The 23,488-nt window shown below is 43.6% G+C and overlaps 7 non-coding genes and 1 pseudogene across 7 annotated transcripts; 4 read left to right on the top strand and 4 right to left on the bottom strand.

Annotated features, from left to right (window-relative positions):
• The first annotated feature begins 3,769 nt into the window (after window positions 1-3,769).
• Window positions 3,770-4,693, top strand: LOC117723490 (olfactory receptor 4D11-like; annotated as a pseudogene).
• An 8,603-nt stretch (window positions 4,694-13,296) lies between these two features.
• Trnav-uac (transfer RNA valine (anticodon UAC)) lies at window positions 13,297-13,369 on the bottom strand. The gene has a single exon. It is a non-coding gene; the product is annotated as a tRNA-Val (tRNA).
• A 265-nt stretch (window positions 13,370-13,634) lies between these two features.
• Window positions 13,635-13,707, bottom strand: Trnav-uac (transfer RNA valine (anticodon UAC)). Its single transcript has one exon. It is a non-coding gene; the product is annotated as a tRNA-Val (tRNA).
• A 242-nt stretch (window positions 13,708-13,949) lies between these two features.
• Trnar-ucu (transfer RNA arginine (anticodon UCU)) lies at window positions 13,950-14,036 on the top strand. The gene is given in 2 exon segments: window positions 13,950-13,986; window positions 14,001-14,036. It is a non-coding gene; the product is annotated as a tRNA-Arg (tRNA).
• A 406-nt stretch (window positions 14,037-14,442) lies between these two features.
• On the top strand, window positions 14,443-14,525 carry Trnal-uaa (transfer RNA leucine (anticodon UAA)). Its single transcript has one exon. It is a non-coding gene; the product is annotated as a tRNA-Leu (tRNA).
• A 1,525-nt stretch (window positions 14,526-16,050) lies between these two features.
• Trnak-uuu (transfer RNA lysine (anticodon UUU)) lies at window positions 16,051-16,123 on the top strand. The gene has a single exon. It is a non-coding gene; the product is annotated as a tRNA-Lys (tRNA).
• Window positions 16,124-19,282: 3,159 nt separating this feature from the next.
• Trnak-uuu (transfer RNA lysine (anticodon UUU)) lies at window positions 19,283-19,355 on the bottom strand. Its single transcript has one exon. It is a non-coding gene; the product is annotated as a tRNA-Lys (tRNA).
• A 4,037-nt stretch (window positions 19,356-23,392) lies between these two features.
• Trnaf-gaa (transfer RNA phenylalanine (anticodon GAA)) lies at window positions 23,393-23,465 on the bottom strand. The gene has a single exon. It is a non-coding gene; the product is annotated as a tRNA-Phe (tRNA).
• Window positions 23,466-23,488: the final 23 nt, after the last annotated feature.

The following is a 23,488-nucleotide window of genomic DNA, read 5'->3' as shown; positions in this document are numbered from 1 at the left end:
TTCCTTGATTGATCTCCACTTTATTCTCTGAGACGATCTCTCTGAACCCAGAATGTTTTAATTAAACTGGTATAGCTAAGCATCTTGTCTCAGGGATTTCCTCATCTCTGCTTCCTGGTGTCTGGGATAACCGGAAGTCTATACCATACCTTCCCAGGTTCTTATTAGGATCCAAACAAGAACTGATCACTACATGGCATGACAAACTCGGAGTCATCTATCCAGAACCACAGAAGTCACTCTTTAGACATGCCATTAAGATGTTACAGAGGAAATAGTCAATATTTACTAATTTTTTTGAGATAGGGTCTCACTGTATAGTCCTGATTGATCTGGTACTCATCCAGGATTCCCCCATCTCTACTTCCTGGTGTCTGGGATAACCGGAAGTCTATACCATACCTTCCCAGCTTCTTCTTAGGATCCAAGCAAGAGCTGATCACTACATGGCATGACAAACACTGAGTCATCAATCTAGCCCACAGAAGTCACTCTTTAGACATGCCACTAAGATTCTACAGAGGAAATAGTCACATATTTGCTATTTTTTTGAGACAGGGTTTTACATACTTCTCGTTGATCTAGAACTCACAGATATTCTACTCCTACCTCCCAAGTATTACATGATTTTTAATTTTAACTTTTTCTTGAAATAGAATTGACTTATATATAGAAAATGCACTTGCATGCACAGTTCAATAAATCTGTACACAAAATTGAAAATGCCTTTGTACCAAGCACCAGGTTGATACATTATAAACTCCTTAGGCTCCTCCCTCAAGCTCCCTTCAAATGTGTCTACATTAATAAAACAAAAGCATGTTTAGTTTTTGGTACATAGGCTACTTAGAATAACAATGTCTGAAAATTCACTTATACTGTTACAATGGTCACCAGTCTTATTGCTGCTGTGTATTGTATAAGCTCCACACTGTCTTTTCTGTTATCAGTGGGGAGTTATGTGTCCTTTGCTGATTTCAGGAAATTGTGATATGAACACTTTTCCAGCTATCTCTTGGCAGACATCAGTATAAATATATATCCTTAGAAGAAATACATAAAAATAGATCTCTACAGAATATAATGTATAAAGATACATATCACATATGTGTGTGTATACATGCAGAGTTACATAATTAAGCAGTAAAGATGCCAAACCAATCTCACATAGCACTTGCATTGTGTAAGGGTCCTGGTAGGTCCCAAACCTTCACCATTCACTTGGTATTTTTCATTTGCTTTATTATTGTTACATTTTTTTAAATAATTTTCCTTCATCTTCTCCATTGGTGGAGAGGAGCCTGAGAAAAAGAAGGTCCAGCAACAGGCCCAAAATGGGATCCAGCTCAAAGGGAGACCCCAAGGCCTGACACTATTACTGAGGCTATGGAGCATGCACAAAAAGGAACTTATCACGACTGCCCTCTGAAAGATCCAAAGAGCAGCTGAAAGAGTCAGATGCAGATATTTGCATCCAACCAATGAACAGTAACTGCTGACCCCTGTGGTTGAATTAGGGAAAAGCTGGAAGAAGCTGAGGAAGGCGACCCTGTAGGAGGACCAGGAGTCTCAATTAACCTGGAGCCCTAGGATCTCTCAGACACCGAGCCACCAACCAGGCAGCATACACCAGCTGATATGAGGCCCCCAACACATATACAGCAGAGGACTGCCAGGTCTTGGTTCAGTCAGAGAAGATGCACCTAACCATGAAGAGACTGGAGGCCCCAGGGAGTTTAGACATCTGATGGGGTAGAAATTGGGAGGTTGGGGACATCCTCATGGAGACAGGGGGACGGAGAGGAGGTATAGGACATAGAACAGTCAGAGGGTAGACTGTGAGGGGAATAAAATCTCGAGTGTAAAAAAGGAGATTAAATAAAAAGAAGGAATATATATATATATAAATAAAACAATAATAATTTCCTTCCTCTTTTTTATTCTAGTCCTTCTTGTGTGTAAGATCACCTGTTATAATTTTTAACTGCTATTTAGATATCCTTTCTTGTGCAGAATTGGTCTCTGTCTCTTCCATTGCACTGAGTTAGTGACAGAATCTACCTGCTTAATGACTGAGTCAGAATTCTGGGTAATCTTTCAGGTAATATCTACGTCTTAAACTGCAATCACAGAACATGCATTTTAAAAGAATTTTTTGCCAGGCAGTGCTGTATACCTTTAATCCAAGCACTCAGGAGACAGAAGCAGGAGGATCTCTGAGTTCAATGCCATCCTGTCAAGGCAACAAAACAAGTTCCAGGATGGCCAGAGCTATAGAGAGAAACCCTGGAGAGAAAGAGACCAGTGGGAGGAGAGAGGAAGGAAATTTTTTTCCCTCCTTAAGTCCTTAAGTCCAAACCACATTAAAATTTAGACCATATAATACAGTCTTTATACTGTTATTCTCCCAGAGATGCACTTGAAAGGGGATATGTGACCTGAAGGATCAGGGAAATTGTGCCACAATGAAAGAATTTGCTTCCTGGAGATTGCTCAATCCCAAGAGCTGAGCTAGATTTTATCTGCCTTGCTTCTGGTGTGACAACTCTGACAGGAAACCTCAGCACCATCACCCGTGACTCTCTCACATCTCACATCCCTGTGAACTTCCTGCTCCACAGTCTGTCTTCCTCTCATCACACTCCGTGATCAGTCAGTCTGTCAGGAAGAGAATCATCTCCTGAATGGCTGTCACCCAGATGCTCTCCCATCTTCTTCCGTCCTCTGCAAAAAAAAAAAAAAAAAAAAAAAAAAAAAAAAAATCCTGTCACCAGAGACATACTTTCATGAGCTGGTTACCTAGCCTGCCTTTAAGTTGTCCTTTTGTTTATTTGGTTATATATTTTTTAACCACCTCTCTTGATACCAAAAGAGCTCATGAGTTCTAGAAGAAAAATGTGACAAATTATTGCAAAATAAAAAAAAAAAAATCTGAAAGCAATTTAATCAGGAAGATTTACAAAGAAAAAAGAGTGGAAGGCAACCGAGCATGTCAGCAACACACAGGGAAGTGTTTAGTTCTTGGCCATAAGAATAGTTAACAGCTCAGGAGTCTAAGCCTACCAGATGAGAGACACTATCTCAAAAGTAAGGTGGAGAGTAAGCAAGGAAGACACCCAATGGCAACCTCTGCCCTCCTCGTTCCGTTAGCATGGGCACATGCACCTACATACACATGCATATACACAGGAACACACACATAACATTCCCACACATACAGAAAAGATAAAAACAAATGAATAATAATCTTAACATGATAATCTTAAGAACAAAGAAAACTGTGGTGGGTTTGGTTTGGTTTTTTTTTTTTTGTTTTTTGGTTTTTTTTATCTCTATGATACTTCTGAATATGTAAATAGATCAACAAGAAAAAAAATAGATATGATAAAATGCCCCACACGAAGAATTGTGTTCACTTTTTCTAAATTCCTGTCTGAAGTGGAAACTTCTGGCTTCTTTGGAAAGTCAGTTGTGTCAGATGGAGTTTTGCTGGGGCAAACATGAAACAGATGAAGAAGTGTTTTCGTGAAGCCGACACTAGTGGAAGGATGTTTTGCTAAAGCAAGCACATGAAAGGACATATGATGAAGGATTCTTTGCTAACACCACACACATATTGGTTTGCCTTACATTGCCTAGCTGAGTCCATTTGTGGTGACTCCATATAGAGAAATGCACCCTCTTTCATTCCTTTTACTTTTGATGATGTACTCTTCCATAACAAAAGTATTTCCTCCCCAGGAGACAGAAGTAGAGGAAATGTGAGCCAATGGTACAGAGCATCACTTACAGCAGAGTCAAAGAATTTGTTTCTCAAGGACTGACAGGCGCAGTCCAAGAGCTGAGTTTGGTCTTGTTTCTTTTCTCGTTCTTGGTGTACACAGCAACTGTGCTGGGCAACCTCCTCATCATGGTCACTGTGACCTGGGAGCTCCACCTCCACACTCCCATGTACCTCCTGCTTCACAGCCTGTCTGCCTTAGACATCTGCTTCTCCTCTATCACTGCTCCAAAAGTCCTAGTGGACCTTCTCTCAAGAAGAAAGACCATCTCTTTCAATGGTTTCATCATTCATATCTTTTTCTTCCATCTGCTTGGTGGGGCAGATATTTTTTTCTCTCTATGTGATGGCATTTGATCAATACATGGCATCTTCAAGCCCCTGCACTATGTGACCATCAGGAGTAGGGGGTGATGCTCAACCCTCATTGTGGCTTCCTGAGTGGGTGGCTTTGTCCTCTCCATAGTGCAGATCTCCCTCCTGCTCCCACTTCCGTTCTGTAGACCCAGTGTTGACACTTTCTACTGTGATGTCCCCAGGTCCTCGAGCTCACCTGTACCAACACCTTTGCTTTGAAGTCTTAATGATTTCTATCAATGTCTTGCATCTCTACCCTATGGTTTGTCTTTCTGCTAGTGAAATACACAGTCATCTTGACAATGCTAAAGTCACACACAGGAAAGGACAGAGAAAAGCCATCTCAACCTGTACCCAAATCACTGTGGTCACCCTGCACTTTGTGCCCTGCATTTATGTCTATGACAAACCTTTTACTGCCCTCCCCATGGACAGAGCTGTCTCTGTCACATTCACTGTCATCATTCTGTCCTCAACCCAATGATCTGTACCCTGAGAAACCAAGAAAAGAAGTCAGCCATAAAAAGACTCAGAAAAAGACTTCGACCTTCTTAAAAGTAATGCATACTATTATAAGTCTCCAATTAGAAAACTCAGAACTTAAAGACAAAAGACCTTAATCAATAGGCAGTGTTTTTCTTCCATCTGCTTGATGGAGCAGATGTTTATCTGTCGGTGTCTATCCTTACTGCACAGTGGAGTCCTCAAAACTCTAGAGACAGTAGTCTTTCTAGGGTTTCCTCATGGTGAGGTTGCTGACAACATAGAGCCTTAGCTATATAAATTGTTGATTCTTTACAAATCATGGAGCTTGAGGACCTGGGGGACATCACAGTAGAAAGCATCAACATTGGGTCCACAGAAAGGAAGCTGGATCAAGAGAGATGTGCGCAATGGAGTGGACAAAGCCCCCTACCCAGGAAGCCAGGAGAGATGGCTAAGCAGTTAAGAACCTTGCTGTTCCTGCGGAGAATCTGAGTTCAATTCCCAGTTCCCACATCAGGCAGCTCACAACACTCCAGGGGATCTGACATTTCTGGTCTCTGACAGACCCAAAGACACACATGCATGCAATAAAAAATAAAATGTTAGCTCTTAGGTACACAAATGCTTGTGAGACTCGAACACTTTGTTTTACTCATAAGAAAATAGAGTCCAGGAGAAGATTTGATCTTATCTGATGGGAGTGTTGTTTTTATTTAGGGATTGCTGGGTTTTTTATTGGTTTCTGGCTTATTGTTGTATGTGTAGTGCTAGAAATTGAACTTATGAGATTTCTTTTCTATTAAAAGGGGCTAACATACCAAAGGCCAATAGTCCATAAACATCCCCCATCTCATGAAATCCCTACATATCTGTCTATGTGCCCAATATCCCTGAGACTTTACTATCACATCCTTCCTCTTAAGCTGATTGTAAATTAGACAATCACATCCTAGTATGAGCTCATGTTCCCATCAATGAGATGAGACACAGACAATCACAATTAGCACAAAAACAAAGTGAATTTCCCTCTCCAGTGTGCTTGCTTGCTGGGTTTGGGTTATGGCATGTTATAGCTCACATCAGTGCACCCCTTTTTACAAAAAGAAATCGCCTTGCAGGGTTACCGTCACTTTGTACATGTGCTTTGTGTGACACCAAGAAATAGTCTCTTCCAGCAAACCTATGGCATCACACATGCTAGGTAAGTACTCTGCCACTGAGGTTACCTGCAGCTCATGACTTGATTCTTGAATTGTGTCTGCACAATGTATTGTCCAGTAAGTAATCAGTAAAATGGCCTCCCAGGCACCCGGAGTAAAGTTAATAAAACCCAGCCACTTCTCCTCACTTGGAACTAATAGAACTGGTTTTCCATTGGAAGATCTCCATTCCATTTTCCTAAAGAAGCTTCTAAACTGCCCTTTTGAAATGCAAGAAAGAATTCAGATTTCAACAAAAAATTTTCCTATCTAATTAATGCTGGAGGCACAGCTAGATCTGAGATATCTGATTCTTAAATAAGTACACATTCCATTACCCCACCTTCCTCAGACAGAGAGAGGGGAGGGGCGGACACGCTTCTCTGTTGCAGTGTCATGAAAGGCACTTGGTTGCCCTCACCTGACCAAACAGTACATACTGTTTCTGGTACTTACAAAACTCATCACTTTACAGCCTTCCAGGAAGAAAGGCATCCTACCCTGTCCACAGTTTCTTGGTGTGCCTGATGTACTGTGTACAAGAGGTTGAAGCTAAGGAAAAAACAAACAAAGAAACAAAAATCTTCTTTCTGAAAGCTAGAGGCACTGGCTGCCCTTCCGGAGGCTCGGGTTCAATTCCTAGCACCCACACGGCAGCTCACAACTGTCACTAACTCCAGATTCCATTGTCCACTTCACCAGCCCAGTCTATTGTCCATGCTGCTGTCTTTGTCTGAAGAAATAGAGAACAAGATTTAGTTCCAAAGCTGGGCATGGTGGTTCTTGCCTTTAATTTCAGCACTCAAAGGGCAAAGGCAAATGGCTCTCAATAAGTTCCAGGCCAACCTGGTCTACATAGTGAATTTGAGACTGGCCAAGGCTACAGAGTGAGACCCTGTCTCAAAAAACACACACACACAAAAAAAATAGCAACCTTATTTGTCAGTTGTGTAGCTAAAATTGGTTTTGTTTTTTTAGATGTACTAATTAGATTTACATGAGTGCTTGCCCGTGTGTGTGTGTGTGTGTGTGTGTGTGTGTGTGTGTGTGTGTGTGTATGAGCGTGTGTATCGTGTTGGTCCTTGGTGCTTGGGAGGTCAGAAGAGAGCATCAGATTCCTTGGAACTGCAGATACTTGTGAGCCACCACAGGGGTGCTGGGAGTTGAGCCTAGGGACTCTGCAAAAGCAACATATGCTCTTAACCACTAAGCTGTCTCTCCAGCCCCTCCAAGTCCTTTTGATAGACATTTCAAAAGTTGTGAGTTATTTTTAATTAGTAAATTACTTGCTTTTTAATCATTTTGATAAAACACCACCACCAAAACAACTCAAAGAAGAAAGTTTATTTGGAGCTTATGTTTCCTGAGATTTACCAGTTCATCCCCATCAAAGCAGAGAAGCATGGCAGCAACCAGACATGTTGGCAGAAACGGCTGAGAGCTCGTGTCTCAGCCCACAAACAGGAAACAGAGACAGAGCTCAGGGATAGTGAAACCTCGAAGTTCATCTCCGGTGATGTCATTCCTCCAGCAAGACCAAACCTCCTACACCTCCCCAAATGGAGTAAGCAACTGGGGCCATAGCACTTGAGCCAAATTTACAGGATTCTTGCTAAAACTGTGCTATTTGTTTACAAGCTGAGAACAGAGCAGAAACCACGTGTCTTTGTTACTTTCTTATTGCTGTAAAAAGACATCAGGACCAAGGAAACTTATAAAAGAAATCATTTAATTTGGGACTCATGGTTCCATGACCATCATGGCAGGGAGCATGGCAGAAGGCAGGCATGGGGCTACTCATACAGGAGCAGTAGCTGAGAGCTTACATGTTGAGACAATGACCAGGAGGCAGAGCCGGAGTAACTAGAAATGACATGGGTTTTAAAACATCAAAGCCCACCCGCAGACACACCCCATCCAACCAGGGGATGTCTCCTAATCCTCCTGAAACAGTTCCACCAGCTGAGGACCAAGCATTCAAATGATGAGCCCATGGGGCCCATTCTCATTCAAACCACCACACTAAACTTGCTGTGAAGGACCCAGGGGACAAGAGAGTCTCTCTAATGCTTCAGTCTTCGAAGGCCCTGGGGATCCCTTGGGTTGTCAGTGAATTTCTGCTTTACTTCCCTTCTTTCTCTTCACCATGTCCTCAGAGGAGTGAGAGAATGTTCATTTTTCACGTATGCAAAGTGGAGTTTTTTCATATATAGGTGTGGTGGTTTGTATATGCTCAGTCCAGGGAGTGGCACCATTAAGAGGTGTGGCCTTGTTGGATTAGGTGTGTCACTATGGGTGTGGGCTATAAGACCCTCATCCTAGCTGCCTGGGATAAGCCTTCAGATGAAGATGTAGAACTCTCAGCTCTGCCTGTCTGGATGCTGCCATGCTCCCACCTTGATGATAATGGACTGAACCTCTGAACCTGTAAGCCAGCCCAGTTAAATATTATCCTTAAAAGACTTGCCTTGGTCATGGTGTCTGTTCACAGCCCTAAAACCCTAACTAAGACAATAGGTCATATCTTTGTGTACTATTTAACATTTTTTTTTGCCTGACCAATAACCACTAAGATTTTTCTCTTGTACCTTCTTAATACCTGATAGCTTCCAATTTTACATCTTTCTCTATGATAAGTCCCTTTTTTGAAGCTTAAGCATTCTCTAGTAAGGTATTCTCCCACAAGTAAATCTGTGCTTTGTTGGAAAACCTTCAAAGACAAGATCCAAAAGGGTCCTTTCTTTGATCAATGAAACTGAATTACAAAGGAGCTTGAATAGACATTACTTCATAAGAATATCAAACTTTTACAATAACACCATTTAAAAGTATATTGCCTCAGAAACACATCCGATTCAAGTAAGTGAACAATGTGCCTCTTACAGACTGGAGCCTCAGAAACTATGTCTGTCTCTTTGTCTGAATTCTAGTCAGGCTTCTCAAAGCCACTTCTCAAATAGGCCTCAACCCTTGACACACAAAACATAATGAAAGCTGGAAGCAAGGAGTGACCCAGCCTAGTGACCCAGGGATGGAAGTCAAGAAATCATTTGGAAGAAGTTAAAGCACCTGAAAGCGGGTTAGGAGGCCTTTAAGAATGACAGTGGGGTGAAGGAAGCACTGGAGAGATGGCTCAGTGGTTAGGACTTTTTGCAGAGGACCTAGATTCAGGTCCCAGAAGCCACATGGTGACTCACAACCATCCAAAACTCCAGTTTCAGAGAATCTAATGACCACTGCTGGCCTCCACAGGCAGCGGGCATGCATGTGGTACACGCTCATGTATCCAGTTGAAACATCCAAACATGTAGAATAAATATAAACTAGTAAATAATTTTTGAACGATGACAGTCAGGGCTGTAGAGATGGCTCAGCAGTAAAAACTTACTGATTTATCATGAGGACTGGAATTTCTATTACAGCACCCATACTGCAATTCCACAGGATCTGACAGACGCCCTCTTCTGGCCTCTATAGGCAACTGCACGTATGCTGCATGCACAACACAGAATCAGAACTTAAAACGAAAATAAATCTATTAAAAAATGAAATTGCAAAGGATATTTTTAAAAGGAAGAAAATGAGGTAGAGGAGGAAGAATAACTAACTTACTGAAGATTGTAGTGCCAGTACCTTAGTTTGTTTAGTCATTACTTTGTGCTGACAAAGTGCTTGGCAAGGACAGCTTGAGGAAGAAATAGTTTGTTTTTGGCGTGCAGTGCAAGAGTCGAATCTATCTGGTAGGGCAGGCCTGGTGGCGGGTGCTTGAGGAGAGTAGCCACGATGCACCTGAAGTCGGGACACAGACAGTGGCTGACTTTCTCCCTTTTATTCAGCTCAGGACCCCAGCTATGTAAGGATGCCTCCCATCGAGGGTGTGTCCTCTCCCCTCAAATTAACCTATTATTAACACCCTCAATTAATTCCCTCATACAGGTGTTTCCATGATGATTCTAAATCTCATCAAACTGACCATCAAAATCAATCATCAGAGTTCACTCTGTGCTATTGTGACAGAGTGCTTCAGCCTTGGATAATTTACAGTGAACAAAAATGTATTTGGCTCAAGATCCAGGTGTCCCATCTGGTCACATGACTGACTGTCTCAAAGCTTTTTATAACCAATATTACTCTATTCACAAAGATGTGTCACTTATGGCCTAAACAGCTCTCAGTAGACCCCATATTTACAGTGTTATTGCACTAAGAAACCAATTTTCAAACACGTGGACTTTAGAGATGCATTAAAACTGCAACCATAAAAGAAAGAAAGCAAAGCAAGAAGTGTGGTGGCCGTGGAGATCAAGTCTCAGGGTGCTTTCAGGGGGTGGGAAATAAAGGGCTGTGTGATGCCTATATTCTGAGAAGTTATTCTGGTTGGAGTATTGATTGGAGTAAGGTAAGACTAGATATGGAGGCACTGCTGGAGTCCAAGAATGAGATAGCAGTCGCTTTCCAGGATTGAGAAGTGCTCAATGAATCTGCTACTTAAAAAGTGTTTACCACTCTGGCAGTGGTCTGGGTGATGTGAAGAAAGAGAAAAGATCGAAGCGTTTGTAGCCAAGCTGCAGAGTTTCTCAAGATAAATGCAATGGCAGCCCATTTTGGACAGTTTATGCTAATTTGGATTATGTCCACCCCAAAATCATGTGTTGAAATCTCAACTCCTGGACCCCAAATTACGATTTTATTGGAAAAGAGGGTCTTTAGAAAGGCACTTAAAAGGGTTAGAGAGATGGGTTAGTGGTTAAGAGCATTGATTGATCTCTCAAAGGTTCTGAGTTCAATTCTCAGCAACCACATGGTAGCTTACAACCATCTTCTTCTGGTGTGTCTGAAGGTGGCTATGCATTAATAATTTACCAATTTATCAATAATACTTTATTATAATAATTTTTTAATTTCTTAGTAAATTTTAATAACTGAATTAATTTTTAGAGGGTGAAAAAGGGTGTCTAAGTTAAGATGTAGTCACTAAAATGCACTCTGACCCATGTAAAGAGGGTAGATGGGATAGAGACACACCTAAAGTAAAAACACTGTTAACTGATGATGTCGTTGTTCACCTCTTGTGTAGGGAGACATATTGTGGCGGTATCAAGGCTTTCCTGTCATTTCTAGGAGACGCAATCTCTTGGTCCTTTTGCCTTTACAAGTTTTCTGTCGCCTCTTCTTTGATGTTCCTTGAACTGCAGATGTAAGAGTTGTGTTGGAGCTGTAGCCACTGGGGCTGAGGTCCCTGCAGTTAATCACTGTATTTGACCAGTTGTGGATTTCTGTACGGGTCTCCATCTGCTGCAAAGAGAAGCGACTTTGATGAGGGTGAGAGCTCTGTGGTTGTAAGGAGCAGTGTTTAGAGTTGGTTGGGAGTTATGCTGGCCTAGTAAAGTGATAGCCTTACCTTCCCCTCTAAAATCCAAGATACCTAGTTCTGGGTACAAAAACTAGCCCTAGACAGAAAAACTACAAGCAACCAATGACTACTGAGAAAGAAAGAGGCTGCCTGTATTTGCTTATCTGGTACAAAGTGGTCACCCCAAAATGGGATACATAAAAGCAACAGCAAACAGGCTCAGTGTGGTATTTATATATTTATGTGCAAATCTCTCGTGTGTGTGTATGTGTGTGTGTATGTGTGTGTGTGTGTGTGTGTGTGTGTGTGAGAGAGAGAGAGAGAGAGAGAGAGAGAGAGAGAGAGAATAACAATTGCAGACAAAGAGGCCATTAATTCCAGAGTGAGAAGAGTAGAGAAATGGGAGAGGCTGGAGAATGAAAAGGGAAAGAGAGAGGTGATATTACAGTTTAATTCAAATTTCAAAAAGGGGAAAGTGGTGGTGCATGCCCTTAGTCCCAGCAGAGGAGGCAGAGACAAGAGGATCTTTGAGTTTGAGGCCAGCCTGTTCTACAGAGTAAGTTCCAGGACAGCCAGGATTCTACAGAGATACCCTGTATCAGAAAAACAAAAGTGAAAAGAAAATTTACGAAAAGAAAAGGAAAACAGTGTTTAAGTATACAGAAGGAAGAGAAGCCAAAGAAATGAGCCCACTGCACCAATATCTGACATATTTAGCAGGTAGCAGTTTCCCAAGAAAGACCCAGTGTTCTCAAACTGTGTCAAATGTGCCTGCCAAAATAATAGCAACGATATTAAGTCTGTGCTGACTCTGTGGAGAGACAAACCCTCTTGAGAATCGTAATCTCAACCTTTGCAGAGAGGAAAGCAGGGACACAACAGATAGGCAACTCCCCCAAGAGTTACACACAGACTCTGGCTAAGAACTCTGCTTGGGCCAGAGAAGCTGACCAGCCAAGTGCTGAGATAAGTCGCTGACTCTGAGTCATCTATCCACCCACCCCAGGGCTGAGACCATCTCTGAAGAGGGAGCAGGAAGAACATATGCCACCTTCTGCACGTGACAGTCACTGTGCTCACGGAACTCAGCAGTTTTACCAAAGATGGCGATTGCCTGCCTGAACTGCACCACTGAGACCCTCCCCACCCCCATCCCACCACTGAGACCCTCTCCCACCTCAGACCCACCACTGAGATTGTCCCCATCCCAAACCCATCACCGAGACGCTCCCCCCACCCGAATCCCACCACTGAGACCCTCCCCACCCCTGCCCCAGACCCGGGCTAGAACAGGCTTTGCAAACATGTTTCCCAGCCTTGCCATTTGTCTTTGCAATATACATCTGATATACATCAATATACATCTGAATGTCTTTACACCATTAAATTCGCCATACTTTTAGTTATCATTTACAGGTTTTTTAACTTTTTCTGCTTGAAAAAGTCTGTTCTTATTTTGAAATTACGCTCTAAAAATTATGCTGTTTGCTCTTGGTGACCATGTAACAAAACACTTCTAATGTTTAAATCTTCGGTCCATGTGAAATTTCTGCTACCAAGTGCACCGTAAGGAGATGCACTTGTGAATAATAGTAGGAGACTTCTAGGAGCCACAAAAGAAACTTGACAATTAAAAATGAAAGGGAGGATTTTGAATCGCTTCCCTTGTGCCTGACATTAATGTCTCAATACGTACTTTTATATCAGTAAGATCAATATGAGACCAGGAGGCTTGTAATTAACCAGCACTGATAGTAGCAACTTTTAATTATTTTAAAGCAGAGATTGTAGGCGCGCTCCGTCTCGCAATGGAAGCAACTTTTAAAAGCGGCCAGAGGCGAGTCAGACACCCAAACCTACTTTTTGAAAGCCACACAGGCACAGTGACACCAGGAGGTGAGGAGATAGTGTCTCCTCACCAGCACGTCCAGAAGAGGCCACGAGGGGGCAGTCTCACCGGCTCCGGGTGCAGGGGGAGACCTACGGAGAACGCCAGCGGACCGGCTATAGATACCGGACCCAAATGCTCGCGCACAAAACTCAAATTCTGGGGGGTGGGGTTGGGGGGTGGGGGAGGGAATTAAACTGATAGGGAATTAATAACAAAAGAGAAACTACAATGGTTCCACTGGGGCTCGAACCCAGGACCTTCTGCGTGTAAAGCAGACGTGATAACCGCTACACTATGGAACCACGTGCCACAGTGGACTTCTCAGACTAAGTAATGAAAAGAGAATAACTGGATCAAAAACTAACCTGATAACGACTAAAAGTTTGTAATCTGCTCTTTTAAAAGAAAACGTTTCAAAATGAACATAGATTTTTCAACACCGAAAAAAACGGGTGCTTTCAAAAGGAGATTCCAAAGTATCATTAAGATGCGTCAAAAGCAAAATTTAATAACCGAGGCTGGCTGCAGAAATAACTACCTGAAAAAAAGAATATTCTGGACACCACATGGTTCCACTGGGGCTCGAACCCAGGACCTTCTGCGTGTAAAGCAGACGTGATAACCGCTACACTATGGAACCGGGCGGGTACGGTGTGTGCCAGCTAGACTAACTACACAGAGAACTATGGTGACGGTGGGACTTGGGATCAAGACGTTTTTGTTCCCTACGCAGCGAACTTCCAACAGGACCTGGGGTTTTCTAGCGCCGCCGCTCTGCTCGCTCCCCGCTGCACACTCCTCTGTTAATGGAGGAAGCGAGAGCTCCGCCCCGAGTCGACGCTCCTGCTCTGATGTAGAGACTACGGAGAAAAGAGCACACCTGGCTCTGTGGCGCAATGGATAGCGCATTGGACTTCTAGACAAATTGAAGGCATTCAAAGGTTGTGGGTTCGAGTCCCACCAGAGTCGCTTTTATTTTAATAAGAGAGTTATAACAGAAGAACGGACTACAGCAGTTAGGAAAAACAAAAAGTGAACCAAAGTCCACGACTATTAAAACTTCCTGCCGGGCACACCCATTAAAATAAAAAAGGAAAGTTATCGCAGTCGTTTCCTGCGTCGGTCTCTTTGGAAGTATCAGGAACCTCGCTACTACCACCGGAGTGTTTCCTCAATCCCTTTCCAGCGATAGTCACATTGCTATTGTATACGGAAATAAAGTAATGAACGAGATGTAATCCCTCCCCTGTGACCTTGTTTTTCACTGTTTTGTTTTACATGAGTAAAAAAATAATAATTTTACCGTTCTTTGGAAACTTTTAAACCTCGCAGTATTGCTTCAGTTGCTGATAAATAAAAACTAGGTCTTTCAGATACCAGAATGGCCGAGTGGTTAAGGCGTTGGACTTAAGATCCAATGGATTTATATCCGCGTGGGTTCGAACCCCACTTCTGGTAGACTTGAGTTTTTTTGTTTGTTTTCTCTTCCCCTTTTTCTTCCTGCCCCAGCACCTTATGACGTTAGGACCAAGACAAAGAACTGAAGACACGAGGTAGTGAACAACAGCTTAACGCTCCAGACCCAGCCACATGCCGAGTATCTTTCTGATAGCTAGAAAACCGGGGTGCGAGAAGTTTAAAAGTTAAAATTTATAAGTAAAATATTTAAAAAGGAAAAAATAGAAAGCAAGGTCTTTATAAGGTGTGACAGAAGAGAGAAACAGCAGAAAAATAAACAGGAAGCTCAATCATCTGGACATTTACTTTCGGGGACCAATTTCGCGGCGTCTTCCCTCAAGGACAGCCCGGCAGTTAGTCACTCTACCAGAACAGTAGTTACTGTCCTCAGAGCAGAACCATGCTGGGACGGAAGACAGACCCAGGAAGTATTTGTTTAAGGTAGATGGCCCTGTGTTTTAGATAGACTGAGGTGGGCACAGCGAAAGGGCAGACGGATATCCCCCAGCCCTTCAGCGGCTAACCAAACATCTCTGCGGGTCATCTGTTAGAATCAAACCAGACTTGGGCAAACCACGGGGCATTCGAAAGTGGGATGGGGAGCAGCTAAATGGAAAGCAGCTCGGATTACATCTCTACCGGCAGCAAGAGTGTGCCACACAAGTAACCCTTGATGACACCGAAAGAGCCGAGTGGCCTCAGTGCTCTGGAGCCTGACACGCTGGTCTGCGCTGGAGACAGCTGGCACGGATCTGCCTGCTCAACTTCACTCAGCGGTGACTCCACATCTTTTGTGAATCGAGCTCTCCAGCAAGGCATGGAGGTCGGTCCTGAGGTTCCGAGGGCAACACGCCTGAGGCTCGTAATTCCCCGGAGGCTGACCGCCCGGCCAGGCAGCCCCTCTCCGGGGGTCATGGTGTTAGTATTCTCAGTTGAACTTAGACTCGACAGCAGATGTTTACGGTCCCATAAGTTCTTTATAAGAAGTACCTAACTCGTTTGTGATTATCCAATACCAGCAAATGTCCCTCGGAGCGTGACTGGGGGCTTAGGAATTGAGGTCCTTCCGACACAGGACCAAGCCTGGGTCTTTGCAGCCTCAAGAGCTTGCCGAGATCCTGGAACTCGGCGTACGCTCAAGAAATGTCGAATGCAAACCTAAGTCCAAACTATACACCCACGAGGCGCTCTAGAGTGCCAAAACAAACAAACAAAACAAAAACAAAAAAACCCTGGAATCAGAAATGTCTCCAAGTAGCTCAGGAGGCCTCCACATAAGGGTCTAAAATATGGGGCGATCCTCTCGTGAAATGCACAAAATAGGAACCTCCAGTCATTTTAATCTTTATAGGCTACATGTGATAAGAAAGAAGGAGAAAGATATACTTGATTTCACTCCAAGCCTACTTATCGTGAGTTTTTGAAGAAATAGGAAAAAACTAAAGATTTTCAATCTCCTTGGAAAGAATTGACTCTAGGCCTAATTTTAACTGTGGATAGACTAGGAAGAAAGTGCTTGCCAAGAGCCCGGATAGCTCAGTCGGTAGAGCATCAGACTTTTAATCTGAGGGTCCAGGGTTCAAGTCCCTGTTCGGGCGGAAGTTGTTTTAGGCTCCTATATCCTAGCCAGGATGAGTGAAAGACCTTGAGTTAAGACTAATTTCACTTGAAGTGGGAATATATAAATAAAAGAAAGGACTGGGCGGGCGAGGGGTGTTTCGGAAAGTGGTTGTTGTTACCATGATATTGTGAGCGATTTTTGTATTCAAAGCAATCAAAAAACGTTACACAACAAAGAATGTGTTCTGATGCCCCTTTTTAAAGGCGAAGCTTGAAGACTAGGCTACTAAAACTGTATTTTAAATGAAGATGCAGAATGTATAGTCTCCAGCTAGGACCACTTCATTAGCCAGATTGTGCCTGTGCGCTCTGATGGGTCCCGACTTAGCAGAAGACTTGGCTGTGTAGGCAAATACTTCCAGGACTATCTTCAAGCCTGTCATAGCAAAGGGACAACATAAGGTGGCGATTGGGCAAACAGACCCAAGACTTCAGCTGGTGTATCAGGCCTGTCTTGTATGGGCATATCTTCCGAGCCAAGCTGCCACCATCTTCGTGAGTTCAACGATACGTCATCACAGCTGAGCTTGTTGGCTGCTGTTCTCCTAGAAAAGGGGGCCGGAGAGGGTCAAGGGGTCTTTGTCCAATCACCCCACCCCTTCGGTCACATACAATTCTGTGAGTGACCTCAGAGAGAAGCTAGAGCATACAGTTGGAATAGATTAGTGGGACAGGCTCCATGTTACAGGGCCATTGAGGAACCAGACTGGGTTCCAAACAATGCGGCTGCTTTGGGGCCATCCATGCTCCTGCCTTTATATAACCCTCATCCATGATCTCTAAATAACCCTAATAAGCTTATTGGTTCCCCGGGGTGAACTTTAAAGCAATCGGCCTTTTGGTTTGCCATTGGAACGATAATACTCTGTCGACGTGTCGGCTTCCATCATATAAGATTTTGAGCCATGTATCACAGCTAGGACCCTATCATCTGATGACTAAAAAGAAGCAGCAGCAGCAATCTTTGCTTGGTCTTTTGCCTCACATTCCCAAAGAGAATCTTTGTGTCTTCACAAGGATGGCTATTGTACTGGAGTTGGGAAGGAGTTCCGGATTCTAGAGACAGAAATACCAAGAAAATAGAAACTTGCTGAAACCCGGGATCGAACCAGAGACCTTTAGACCTTCAGCCTAAAGCTCTCCCCAACTCAGCTGTTTCAACGTGGTGAAAGCCTCTATCCCTGCTCCGAAGGAAATTTAAAGAAAGAAAGAAAGAAAGAAAGAAAGAAAGAAAGAAAGAAAGGCACCTCACCTCCAGTTTTTGAATTTTTAATTTCATTTTTAGAGATGTACCGTTTTTAGTTCTGCAGTTTTAAGAACAGTAACAAAATTAATTCCTGTCATGTCGAGATGTGTTCCGAGTTACCTTCGTTTAGTTTCTAAGCTGTCTCTACCTTTATTCAGGGTCCCGAAGAGCACCTGGTGTGTATAGCTTAGCCTTACGGTCCCATTCATCCCTCACATCTGCTGGAAGGTCGACGTGATCATAATTCTTAAACACAGTAACCAATTTGCTCTCAATCACCCAAATCTGCCTGAGGCCTGAAAGGTCAGGTCGTGACAAACTTCGGGATTTAATCTGTCACCTTTCAGCGAAGGACTCATGCAGACTATAGCTGAAAGGAGGCAGCGGGAGGGTAAAGGGGAAGCAGCCTGGCCTGAAAATGGTGGGAACGAGGAGCGATGAAATGACTTTGTACAACTGTTGTTGGATATGTACTTTAATTTCACATATATATGAAGTTTATTCTGATTGCTGTAACCCCCTAACCTCTCTAGTCTCCCTCCCAGTCCCCTAGTTAATGTCTCTCCCATATTCATGTATTCTGAATTTGTGTTTCGGTTTGGTTGCGGGTTTTGAGACCTACTGACTTTAACCAGGGCTATCTGTGTGACCGTGGACTTAGAACTATCGTTTACAACTTAGTGAGCGCCTCGGTGGCTACAGAACTGAAGACAATGAGTGTCCCTTCCCCCAGAATTCAGATCATGGTGATTTTTCAAAGAGCTGTCCCCTCTTCTTTGGATGAGTGACCAAAGCTGTTCCTTTAACAAATTCCAACCAACCAAGTCTCGGAGCCATAGGCCTGCGATTTTGAGCGTATGTGTTTCTTTGAAACTGCTCCTTACCCGTTTCAGCATGTATTTTTGTTTTATTTTGATTTGATTTGATTTGATTTGATTTGATTTGATTTGATTTGATTTCATCACTATAGTAAAAGCTCTTAGTAATTATCACATACACCTGCTTTCCTGTGGCTTCCACTAAGCATGTGAGAGCATTCTGGTCTCGTTTAGTCATCACAGGAAGCCAAGATAATTATTCCTTTTCTTCTGAGGAGGCTGTTGTTAGTGAGGAAGAGGAGGTCACTGCGGGATCTGTGTGGCCCCTGCACGAAGCGTTCTTGTGAGCCCGGTGAAGACCCTGCCTCACACTCGAGTTCCACCTCCAGCTTTGCCGTCCCTAGAGGGCGCCTGTCTCATTCTGTACTCATCCCCATGGACTGAGGAGGTCGGCTTCATTCTGTGGCCTGCTTGAATCAAGGAAGATTCAATCTGCATTTAAACTAGCGTTGTCTTCTCCTCCCAGGGAAAACTATTTCACCTCAGGACTTGCAAACATTTTGGGTTTACAAGCCAAGCTTTTAAAATCCTGTAAGAATATGGATGAGACTGTATGAATTTGACGTGGATGTGCACTGTCACTTTTAGATTTGTCCCAGCCCTTGAATGCACTCTCCTATGGGCCCCTTTCTCCCACTAACAGACATCTCTACCTTGGCTTCAGCATCTCCCAGAAATCAGGAGCACATTTCAGAGCAGGAGAAATTGGACCTGGTGTGAAGAGGCAGGCTGTTCTATGTGGGGTTTCAGTTCCCAGAGAAGCATTTTTTTTCCTGAGAGCGGGGTGGGACAGCAAAGGGAAACCGAGAGCCAGCCGCGCGCACTTGGCCGAGGCAAAGCGGTTGCTGGCGTGTCGCCCGACCTTTCGAGCTCCTTCCCAAGAACGAGTTGAGCTTGTGGTGTGGTCGCCAGAATATTCACTTTTTTATTATTATTATTTATTATTATTTTTTTAACCAGACACGTCTAGCTCCCTAAGCTTAATTGTCCCAATTACAAAACAAAAACAGTAGCGCCCGAACAGGGACTTGAACCCTGGACCCTCAGATTAAAAGTCTGATGCTCTACCGACTGAGCTATCCGGGCTCACGAACAAAGAGCTCAGTTCGGTATCTGAAGACTCCTACGGCTTATTCTGAGCCACTATTAATGTAGGAGATTGTTAGGTTTTTCCTTTAGGTCTAATAATTTCCGGGCAGATCACGTGAAAGAGGGAAGAAAACAAACTAGATTATGGAGTGGTGCGTTCCCTATAGATTCAGACTTCTTAAATCAAACATGCCATTTTACTTAGAAGTTTGTTTCCTAACTATGAACCCTGAGTTCTGCAAAAGTGCATGAAGTGAGCAGAAGCCACTTGCTAACAATTGCCAAACTACACGGTTTTTTCCCCTAAACCCAAACTGAAACCAGGGGTTATGCCATCAGGACGCCCTTCCGTTCAACACACAATTTTCGATTCCTCCTACCCATCCTGGGTGCCCAAAAATACAAGTACGCAGCACCACAGCCAAAAAGAGCCGACCTAACATACCCGAAGTCTGAGCCTAAACACCGCCCCCACCCGGTCATCGCCCCGACCTGTCCCGGCCAGGGGCCGGCCTTGCGCACGCGCAGCTCTAACGCCAAGGGCTCGCTGTACCTACCCCCTCCTCTCTGATAACACTGCATTTTATTTTTATAGCATATCACAGTCTTCTGGGGCTTTGCTGGTGGGTGCTCTTCTTTTACCAAATAGAATGTCAACTCCCTTTCTATTCCTTCCTTATTCCCAAACACCTGGCAAAGAGGAAAAATAATCCGTTTTGCTGCGTTCTAAGATGCAGTTCTTTTAACAAAAGGAAAAAGCAAGAGAAAACAAGTGTATTAACACGTGCATTTCCCAGAGACACCGGAGAGATACTCAGAGAATAGGTGATTTTTCGAGAAATGCCCATAGTTCCAGTATATATAGTACCTTCAACAAGAAATAATAATTAATAATAATAAAATATTTTAGGATGAGTGACAAGATAAAGGGAAAGGACCTCGTGTCTCCAGAGGAACACATTGTGGGAAAGTAGGTATATAGGAAATTAATGGCAGATAAAGGTAGCTAAGGAAGTCTGTTGGGTAGATTCCTCTGGTGCAATCTGTAAGCCAATAAGTGTTTATCTTTAGTTGTCCAACCTTTGTCCTTCAAGATAGAGACGGGAGGAAAGAAACCTTTGTGCATGTATGTCCTCTTGCATACAATTAGAAAAAAAAGGTAGAGAGCTTTTCATTGTATTGGTTGCTTAATTTCCTATGACTGATAACCTTATGCTAAAGCAGCATGTTTGGGTGTGACATGGTCTCCTCCCTATTACATCCTGGAGAATGTAGTTGTCACACATCTTCCCTGGGGTGCTCCCTGTGACCAGCTGGTAAGGCATCATGCTGCTGAGTGGGTGGATGAAGGCATCTAAACTATGCCTTGTAAGTTAAGTGAGGTCATTCAGCTGTCATCTATGCCCTTCTTGCTTGGGTCACAGTGCTTCTCACAGGTTTCCTCCCTCCACCTCTAGCTGAAACATGGCCAGGGCAAAGGTGCAACATTCCCTAGGCATGAATGACTCCCATTTTATTAAAAAGATCCCAACCTTCCCCTTACCTGTGTGCAAGAGATGCTGAAGCAAGCTGTCAGGTTGCTCCAGAGCAGCAGAACTGATTGGATACGGTTAGAGACAGAGATGAAAATAGAATTGGAAGCAGAGATATTTTAAGGATTTAGTTCAAACAGTTGTGGAAGTGTTAAGTTCAAAACCTGTAAGGCCCCAAACTTCCTCAGTCCTAATAGCTCGTGGCACTGACAGACCTAGGCTGCTCTCAACCTTGGTCAGGGCAGCTTCTTCTCAAGTAGACTGCATCACCCCCACCACCACTTACACCTAGAGAACACTGCAAAAGAGAAGAAAGAACGGAAGAAAGTTGGAGGCTGAGGAAATGTGCTGCCTAATGCTATCTTTTGAACATGACCTGCCTATCAAGTTCATGAGCGCACTGCGTCGGTGGTTACCTACACAAGGCCTGACAGAATCAAGCCAGCCTAAGAGTCCATGCTAGATAGAGGAGTGATCTCCGGGCCCCACACCACACCGGAACTATCAGCAGCGGACACTTGTCAGAGGAGGGGAAATCAAACCTCATTGAAGATGTGGTGACGGGGAGGTTTCCAATGCTCTAGTGTGTGGCACCACACACTCATGCACATAATCCACTGGATTTATTGGGAGGGAGGGAGGGAGGAAGGGAGGGAGGAGAGAGGTGAAAATTTGGGTGGGGATGTGTTGGAGGTTTATGAGCAGAGTTGGAGAGGGAAATGGGGAATAGATATGATCCTTTCATTGTGTGTATACATGATATCTTCGAAAATTTAAAAAAAAAAGAAAAAGAAAAAACCTGCAGGACAGGCTGGCTGGCAGTCTAAATAGCTGCAAATGCTTGGATGTAATGAAGCAGTCTCAATTCCAAACACAGGAGCAAGGCAGTCAGCCAGAGATTCAGGCAGGTATTCCTGAACCCAAGTTTTCAGAGATCCTTTCTCATTAGAAAGTCATCTTTGCTCTTAAGGGTTTCAAATGATTGCATGGAGCGAAGACAAATGGAGAATAACTGGCCTCCCTCAAAGTGGGGTGATTTGAATATTATTTATAGTTTTTACTTTTTTTAAGTTACATTTATTTATGCATGGAAGGGGGGTGTGCACATATACCACAGTGCTTATATGAAGGTCACAGGACAGTTTTCTCCTCCCACCAAGTGGAACCTGGGAAATAAATCCAGCTCAGCAGGCTTGGCAGGAAGCACATTTACCCACTGAGCCATTTTGCTGACCCTGATTATATCTTTTAAACACACACACTCCACAAAAACATCTAGACCGGTATTTAACCAAATAACCAAATAACCAACCACTACCACACAGCCGACTTGACACATAATACTCATAACTCATGAGACATCCACCATCCAAAGTTTGAACTGCCTAATTTATTGGATGGCCATTTTGATTTGTTCTGGTCATCATTTGAGTTTCAAGAGTCTCTAACCAAAACACATCTTTCCATCAAGAACTTAATGACTTGGTGAATAAAGTACCTTATCATCTAGCCTTTTGGTTAGCAAGTGTACAGGTCGGTTTACCGAAAGCTTCGGGGTTTGTTTTAGCACAGTGTGTGTTCTTCTCTGTCCATGTTTCAGCCTGGCACCCGGCTACACAGGAGGCTCTGCTTCCCCCAGTGAGCGTTGCTTCATTGCTAACACGTCACCCTAGCACGTTCGGGGTTTGTCTGTGTTTTGTGTTAGAATCCAATTCAAAGTCTTCAGAATCTCGTTTCCTACCAAAGTCCAGTAGAACTGTGGGTAGCTTAAATTCAGTTTATCTTGAATGCTTGGAGTCTGGGTATCTTTGCTGGGACACAAAGTGAATGAACATTGAACAGGGGGACAGGAGGCTGTGTAATAGTGGTTTTCAATGTGACAAATGAAAATACAAGGCACCCAGTTACAACCGAACTCCACGAAAACAACGATACTTGCTTTATACGTTCCTCGCAAAATTTGGGGCACTGCTTATTCTAAAGGGTTATGTCTCTGAAATTCATATTTAACCAAGAGTGCTACATTTGGAGTAATAACACTACTGTAGACCTAAACCAGAAAAGCACTCCTTCGTTGCCTGCACTCCGTCCACGACTCGTCTGCGGGTCCTGGTTATTGTTAGCTCAGATAGACAAAGCCTCTGTGCCAAAAGGGGCCAGGCTGTGACCTGGGCTTCTGAACCATCGGACCCAGCTCAGCCACACCCTGTGACCAGCCTGAGCCCCAAAGCTCGTAGCTGTCAGGCAACTTGTAGGAACCCCGAAAGAAGGGTGAAGTCATCAAGAAATCAGCTGCGCTCCATTGAGTGCAAATCAGAGCACACTAACTATGCTATACGAACATGAAACGGGGACCCTTGGTGACCTCAAAGGGGAAATAAGTTAAAGAACACAAATGTCTACAAAATGGACTACGTTTCTAAAGTGTAACTTACACTGCAGGTGGAGTTCACAAAGGAAATTCAATTACATTCACGTGATTGTGCCGCCATGTAAAATCACTGCCGAAACCCGGGTTTGAACCAGGGACCTTTAGATCTTCAGTCTAACGCTCTCCCAACTGAGCTATTTCGGCTGCGTTTGCTTAGGGGAGGGGGG

Source organism: Arvicanthis niloticus, chromosome 1 (genome assembly GCF_011762505.2).
Source record: "Arvicanthis niloticus isolate mArvNil1 chromosome 1, mArvNil1.pat.X, whole genome shotgun sequence".
Taxonomy (NCBI): domain Eukaryota; kingdom Metazoa; phylum Chordata; class Mammalia; order Rodentia; family Muridae; genus Arvicanthis; species Arvicanthis niloticus.
This window is presented reverse-complemented; position numbering and strand designations above follow the sequence as displayed.